We start from the raw sequence: 8,287 nt of genomic DNA on the forward strand, positions 1-8,287 counted from the left end.
ATTCATGTAACCAAAATCAGTTGTACCCCCTAAAGCTATTTAAAAAGAAAAAACAAATTTTAAAAAGTCTCCTTTTTCTACTAGATAATCTTACAAAAACATCAGAAATTGAACTTTCAGACCCACAAATATGAGCGTCTTGGACAATCTTTATTCGTATTCCCAAATTACATTCTTGAAAGTTAAAACACTGTACCACAGCAGTCTCTGGAGTGCCCATTCATGACATTAGCCAACAATTTTCAAACAATTCTCTTTGAAAACAGCTATTTGTATTTAATAGCCACAATTTATACTTCATTTTTTTATTTGCAACTTTGGTCATGCAATAAGTCAAATACTTTTCCAATGGTTGCAAGTTATTTGCATTATCTCTTTGGTGAAGTAAGCAGTCGTGATCTTTGCCTGTTTATTTATTGGAATTTCAGAGCCTTTCTCCTTGGTTTTTAAGGCCATGACTGTCTTGCTTAGTGCTAGAACCTAACACTGTATGTGATAGAATAAAATTATTTGAATTATTTCGTTATAAATAAATATTGCTAAGCATTTTAATATATGTTACAATTTTTGCCATTTTTAAATTTAATGGTGAGAGCACACCTCATCAACAAGGGTACCTGCATAATGAACATTTGCATACCTAATCCTGAACTGTACCCCACATCTTTAAGATAAAAAAATTAAATAAAAAAATGTAAAGTGCACAATTTTTTTTCTTGTTGCAGAGTATTTCATTCATTAAATAAAGTGGAAAATGATCTGACTCTTTGGAAATTACCTTCCTAGAATACATATGGCAATCACCTCGAATTTGGCCAGAAATAGTTGGTTGATAGAAGTTAAAAGTATAAAACAAAAAACAAACAAACAAAAATGCATAAAGAACAAGGGAATACAATAGAAGTAAAATATCTTATTCACATTGGTCACAGACCTTGTGGAACACCTAGAAATACAGTTAAGATATTTCTTTTTCTGGCAATAAGTCTTTTATTTATTTATTTTAATCGTATTTTTTATTTTAAAATTGTGGGGTACAGATAAGGGTTGGGTATACAAATATGCATTGTTCAGGCACCCTTATTGATAAGGGGTGTCTCCCCATCCCCAGACAGATATTGACTACAGTTAATCCCACCTCCCTTCCCCTCCCTACCCCCCATAGTTCCCACCACTGTCAATCCTTTTCTTATAGCATTATGATAGATATTCAAGGTCCACTATATGAGTGAGAACATGTGATACTCAGATCTTTGTTTCTGTGAGAGATCACTCAGTATTATAGACTCTAGTTCCATCCAGGTTGCTGCGAAGTTCATGATTTTGTTCTTTTTTATGACTGCATAGTATTCCATCATGTATATGTACCACATTTTTTTAATCCAGTCCTCTTTTAATGGATATCATGGTTGGTTCCAGATTCTTGCTATTGTGAACAATGCTGCGATAAACATACGTGTGCAGGTGTCTTTTTGATAAAGAGATTTGAGTTCTTCAGGGTATATTCCCTGTAGAAGGATTGCGGGATCATATGGGAGGTCGATATTTAGAGCTTTTAGGAATCGCCACTGGTGGGAGTGTAAACTAGTGCAACCTCTGTAAAGTGCACAATTTAAACTCTTGAATCTCTTTCTTTTCTTTTGCAAATTATTCCACCTGGTTTAGATATAAAAGGTCTTGCCTAAGGTAAAGCACAGATAAAGTTTCCTTCTAGGCATTTCATGGTTTAATATTTATAAGTTAATAATGACCTGGAAATTATTTTAATATGGGATAGGAGTTGAAGATGTTTTTGTTTAAAAATAATGCCCTGGCCAGGCGCAGTGGCTCAAGCCTGTAATCCCAGCACTTTGGGAGGCCGAAGTGAGAGGATTGCCTGAGCCCACAGGTTCGAGACCAACCTGGGCAACTTGGTGACACCTCATCTCTATAATAAATCAAAAAATCAGCCAGGTGTGGTGGTGCATGCCTGTAGTTCCAGCTACTTGGAAGGCTGAGGCAGAAGGATTGCCTGAGCCCAGCAGGTCAATACTGAGGTGACCGTGAGTGTGCCACTGCACTCCAGCTTGGGCAATGCAGTGAGACTCCAAATCAAAAATAATAATAATAATAATGCCCTAACCCTACTTATTAAATAATGCTTCTCTTCCCCAAAGATAGTTTCATATATAATTTTCATATGTTTAATTTATAAATGTACTAAAATGCTTTTTTGGTATTGTTCTGTTTCTTTGAGCTTTCTGAAGACACTTATGATTGTATCACACTGAATAATATATTATAACTTTATATTTTATGGCAATAATTTATTCCATTAATCACCTTTTTATATTAAATGATATATTCCTATTTATACATTTTCCACATAATTCCATGTATATTATTATCTATGTAATTTTTAAAACTTATTTAATAATGAAGGTTTTTAATTTCCTTTGAAGAATGCATGCGCACATTAAAAAACAAGAAAAGAACAAGGAATACAGGAGAACCTTAATGAAATGCAATCATCTCCCAATTCACCTTTTCCACCCATATTCTCAGTCCCCACATGAAACCAAGTTTCAATCTCTAACAGTTTATGTTTTGAATTCATCCAATAACTACCTCCAAGACTCTAAATAATATGCTTGCTAATATACATTAAAATGTATCCATTTCAAACATTACTTTCAACTAAACAATATGAGACAGCTATATAGTGCTGAAAATACCTTCTCTATTTCTTCTACTGGAGTTAAATTACTATCACAATTCACATCTCTGTTACCTTTATAACTTTAAATCACCTATTTTAACATGTATTTTTTGTTCAAACAAGTAGAAATTTTCTCCGAATTTCCTGCTGTACACAGTAAATGGTTTAGTAATTTTATCTACTTCATCATCGATCTTTTCTCCTTCTACTTCCTAACTTCTTTCATTTGTGCATTTATGTTATATTGTTTAGTTTGGTAATATTTGTATTCTTGTTCTGTAACTTGTCTTTGACAGTTAGAAACCAGTAATTAGGATAGCAATAAAGAGAATTAACACGAGTGCAAAACTGAAATTTTGACTATCAAAAAAGGTTGGACTTTTAAATACTAAGGCTGTGTCTTGTGACTTATGGTGACGAAAAACTCTGCAGTCTATAAAAGTGACCACAAGCCATCAGACTTTTCATCCAGGAAGGGGGATAACTCTAAAAAGTAACTTTATTGAAAAGAGAAAGGTGAGAAAGTTGTTTTGTGACTACTTTCTATCAGCTGTCCTTGTCTGAAACAGTGACTTGTGTAAGGCCACAGACAGGGATGGAGAGTGAAGGACACCTCAAGCCAATTGCAGACAATCCAAGAAAAGGACATTTCGACCCATTCAAAGCCTATAGTTCTATGTCTCTCAGTTTTAGATTTATCCTATATTGGTATCTACATTATTTCAAGAGTGTATGTATAAGACCATATGCAAGAAAACAATGCACTTTTAAAGATTATTTGTAAATATATTTTAATTGAATCATAATTTCTTCCTCAAGTTTCATTAAACTTACTTTAGCTTCGCTGATAACATTTTTCAGATGACCAAGAAATCTAAGATTCTACACATCTTGAACAAATTTTAATGTTAAATCCATTACTGAAAACTTAGTAATATCACTCTATTTTTATTTTGGTACAAATATTTAGTGCTTTGTATTTCTTTCATAATCTTTTATAATAAAATACTATATCAAGACTTTTAAATCCACATATAATTATTCATGTCCCTTAGTTATTTCAATCAATAGCGTCTACAGGAAAGTATATCACATTATGTGACCAAGACTCAATAAGTGAATACTGAATAATTCACTCGTGAATATATGGTCATTTGTTGGCTGGAAACACAGGCAGTTAGTCACCCTGGCAGTAAAATGACAATCAAAAATATCATTTTCCTTTTATGTGTCTGTACTTTATAGACTCATTATCTTCTGGCCTTGGAACAGCCTTTTCCTATCCTACACTTTACAGTTTGCTTATTACTTTCTGTTTTTCAAAAGGGATTTAATGCATCTTAAAATAAAACTCATGTATACAACAGAGATCTAGAAAAATATAACATATCAAAGATATAAGGAAAAGTAGGATAAAGCAAAAATGCTAAGCATGAGGTTTGATATAATTATTGTGATTGCCTATTCAATTTTGCTCTACATTTCCTCAAAGGCAAGAAAACCAGTATGTTGATTATTTCAAGTTATTTGTCTGAAGAAAGCAAGCCAAGTTTAAAGGAGAAAAAGAGTCAGAGACAGAAAGTCAGAGATAAGGAGAAAATGGGCACATGTACCTCTTTCCTAGTTAGGAATTCTAACTGGACTTGTCAATGAGACTGTATACACAGAACAACAAGACAATGTCTCTTTGACCAAAATTATCTACTGAATATAAACAGAACCAAAGATATAACACTTAATTTAATTCTGTGAGCATTACTGTTCAAAAGATGGGTAAATGTAGACAATTATGTAACTCAAGGATAGAGGCAAAGGTTGCCCATAAAAGTGTATGGATACCACAAGTCCTATCTTGCTTTACTGACACATGACTGCTCTCAGCAGGATTTTGAGCAGGAGCTATGTGGCACCCAGTGTCAGTTCAAGTGCTCCAACAAGAGTCAAGGGAGAAGCATTATTTGTTTTAGCAGAGTCACATGTTCAATACCACACTGGTGAGTGCTGATGCTAATGCAGGTGGTACAGAGCTTATTTCTTTAATAAAAAAAAACAGGCCTGGATAATAAGCGCTCATCATATTCAAAAACGGAATTTCTACAATCTCCTATGTGTCTCCAAAAATATATTGATTTCTTTCTAAGCTTTAAGTCAGCAGAGTTGCATTAGTCTGACAACAAGGAGGTATGATTCCAACACTTATCCTGTGAAAAATCATGTAACTTCAAGCCCCTAAAGATAAAAAGCCTTCTTTCCAGAAGCAAGTTTATGTCTGTTCAAACTTTAAAAACATAACCATAAATTACAAATATTTTTTCAAATGTGCCGTTCTTTCTCTAAATTAAAAAAGAAAAAAAGGCCCTTGGTATTTCACTATTTCAAAGCTTTTAATGTTAAACCCCTAAAGTAACCTGCTTTATTAAAAAAAAAAAAAGTTCATTTGTTGTAAAGTGTTGTGGTCATGCTAATGTATTTTAAAAATCAATTAAACTTTATCTAAACATCTCAAGAGAGAGGAAGCTTTATATTTTTTTCATCTAAACCACAGACACAAAGCCCTTAGTGAATGCATTTTCATGCTGTGCTGGGAATATATTATGTCCAAGCAAACTGCTTAAATGTCATCCTACAAAGTGCAAATCCAGGGTACAGTTTGGAGGAATGAATGTTTGAAAGTCTGATGCACTCAGATTAATGGTCATCTGCAGTTATTATATACAATGATAATATTATGCCAAGAGAGGATACCAGCCAGACAATTTTACAGAATAACTTGGCAAATGACTGGAGAGCTTCTTGGCTAGAAATGAAACATATAAGCTATTAGGACTCTCTTCACTTAAAAAAAAAATTAATCGAAGTCCAGAAGAGTATTTTATAATATAACATACTCTGAAAGGAGGTCACAGTCATGTTTTGACAGCTGAACAAGAATCAGATAAAACCAAATTGCTTAGTACTCTATCTAATACATTCCCAGCTGTCTAAATAGTCCAAATAGCAAGAGGAAAGTAAAAACACAAGCTCACCAAAAAGGGTCATCCTAACAAAGTGATGACAATTGGCTCTATAAAGTATTTTAGGCATTTTATTCTACTAAGGTCAAAATCTCCCCTTAAAAAAGAAAATCATCTCCTCGTAGCAAATTTATTCTCTGACCATCTTTGAACTGACTGAACTATCTGAGTATATCTTTTGTGAGTCTATCCCCCACTTAATTCCCAAGCAGCTACTGTTTTCCTATTGCATACAGTGTACCACAATATATACTATGGAAGAACCAATAGTTACAAGACAGATTATACACCAAATAACAACCCAGGTAATTAACTGAAAACACCAGGAATGCCACTATGTAAAATAAAGTGCATAAGCATGTGGGGAAAATAGCAGACTAAAATTAAATTTACAAAAAAAATAGTCATTATAGCCTAGAATTATAGATTTTTCTTTAATTTTGTATAAAAGATAAAGAATGTCTTAAAATCTAGCTAAGGGAATAAAAACAAAAATATGCAAAATTAGTCAGGAAAAAATGTAAAAGTTAGCATATCAACATGTTAAAATAAATATGCTGTAAACACATCCAAAACTATTCAGTAAGAAACAACCAAAGGGCTGAAGTGGACTCAGGGTGACTTCCTGAAGGAAAGTGATTTTCTGGGCTAGACAAAGTTGTCCTGCAGCATATCATGATAAATTGGTGAAGAAACAAAAAACGGCTTGAGCAGATGTACTACAAGATTGTACAAGTGCTGAGCTTGCAGGAAAGAAGACAATTTCCTACACATTGCAAGAGGATGCACACAAAAAAATGGCATGTTTTCAAAAACAGTTATGGGATGGCAAGAAAGTTCTGTGCTAGAGATTAAATGACCTGGATTTTGTGCTGGTTCTGCCACTTTTGTGACTTAGGGAATTTCATATGAATTCCCAGAGTCTCAGTTTCTTTAGCTGAAAATGACAACAATAATTACACATAACCTCCCACCTTCCTTTATGATTGCAAATATCAAATGATATGATTTCTGAATATGAAAATGTAAAGGACTAATTGTGTGAAAGAGGTTTGCTATGATGAACACGTTAATTGCACCCATCAAAATATCCACAAGGCCCCATCCTCACTAGAGATTCCATACACCATTCTGACTGAAACTTGTTCATCCCCATAGCTTCAACTACCACCTATAACCTGATGGTTCTCAAAACAATATTTCTAACACAGATCTAACTTCTTATTAAGTATTTTCATATAGTGACCCAAGTGTACTTAAAATCAACATGTCCAAAAATGAAGGTACTATTCTCTTTCTAAAATCTGCTCCTTGCCTGGTATAATCTATCTAAGTGAAATACAAAGTCAGCATGACTCCGCAGTAGCAGACCCTGAGATGAATATGTGTTCAGTAACAGAGTGAGGAAGTGTCCAGGGAGAAAGCTCTGAGGGAGGAAGGGAAAGAGGGACAGGAAGAGGACGGGCAACAGAGTGATTTTAGCAAAAGTTCTAGCCTCAGCTGGATCGCACAGGGCAGCTCTGGAATTTACAATACATCTCTCAATCTGTCACCCAAGGCAAGGATGCTGAGCGTTCACATTCCTGCATAGTCCTCTTTGGCTAAATGCCACATCAGGGATGGGTGGGAGAAATATAAAGCCCCAGGCACTTCTACCTCTTTGTCCACATGCGAAAGTGGCTCAGGAGCAGTCCTCCAACGAAGCAGAACACGGAAGCCTGCAGTCAGAACTATTAGCATCCTCTGAAACTCCCAACCCAGAAGCCAAGAGGTACTCTTGAGTCCTTGTTCTCATGCATCCTGTACACTGTACTGAATCTGTCGCCAGGTCCCATAGAGATCCAGGATTCCTCTCCAGTGGGCTCTGACCACTTGTTTGCTGTACTTGGAACCCTCCTTGCTTCTGGCTTGAACTTTTGGAACCACCTGATACCTTATCACTAAGTCTCCTTCCAAAGCCTCCACTAATTCAGTTTCTAAAGTACAGGCAAATTGATGTTTCAAAACAACTAAATAAATAAATTTAATTTGTTATCCTTCTATCTAAAATCTTTAAATGTAGCCATAATTTTCAAGATGAAATCAAAACTTCATAGCCTCTATTTTGTCAACTCAACAAGTTCTCGAACTTGGTCTCAGGACTACTCACACCAAAAGCTTATGGAGTGCTCCAAAGAACTTTGGATTATGTGAGTTGTAATATAACTATTAACATTTACTGTATTAAAAATTAAAACTAGCCGTTAATATATTATTAGATAAATATATCAAAATTAGGATAGCAAAATGTCCTTATTAATGTTATATTATGTGTTAATATAAATAATGCACTTACAATAATTATTGTTTTAAAAAGAAAATTACAAAAACATGAAATATATAAGTAAATATAAAAATATATAAATATAAATTTATATATGTATAAATTAATGAAAGAATGGCATCATTTTACATTTTCTTTAATGTCTACCTTAATAGAAGGTAAGGTTTGTTCTGCGTAAAGAAAAGCCAGCCTTACGCAAATATGTAGTTGAAAATGGAGAAGTATTTTCATAGACTTTTTGGATAACTATGA

Source organism: Carlito syrichta, unplaced genomic scaffold (assembly GCF_000164805.1).
Source record: "Carlito syrichta isolate Samal-C Ts95f unplaced genomic scaffold, Tarsius_syrichta-2.0.1 Scaffold304781, whole genome shotgun sequence".
Taxonomy (NCBI): domain Eukaryota; kingdom Metazoa; phylum Chordata; class Mammalia; order Primates; family Tarsiidae; genus Carlito; species Carlito syrichta.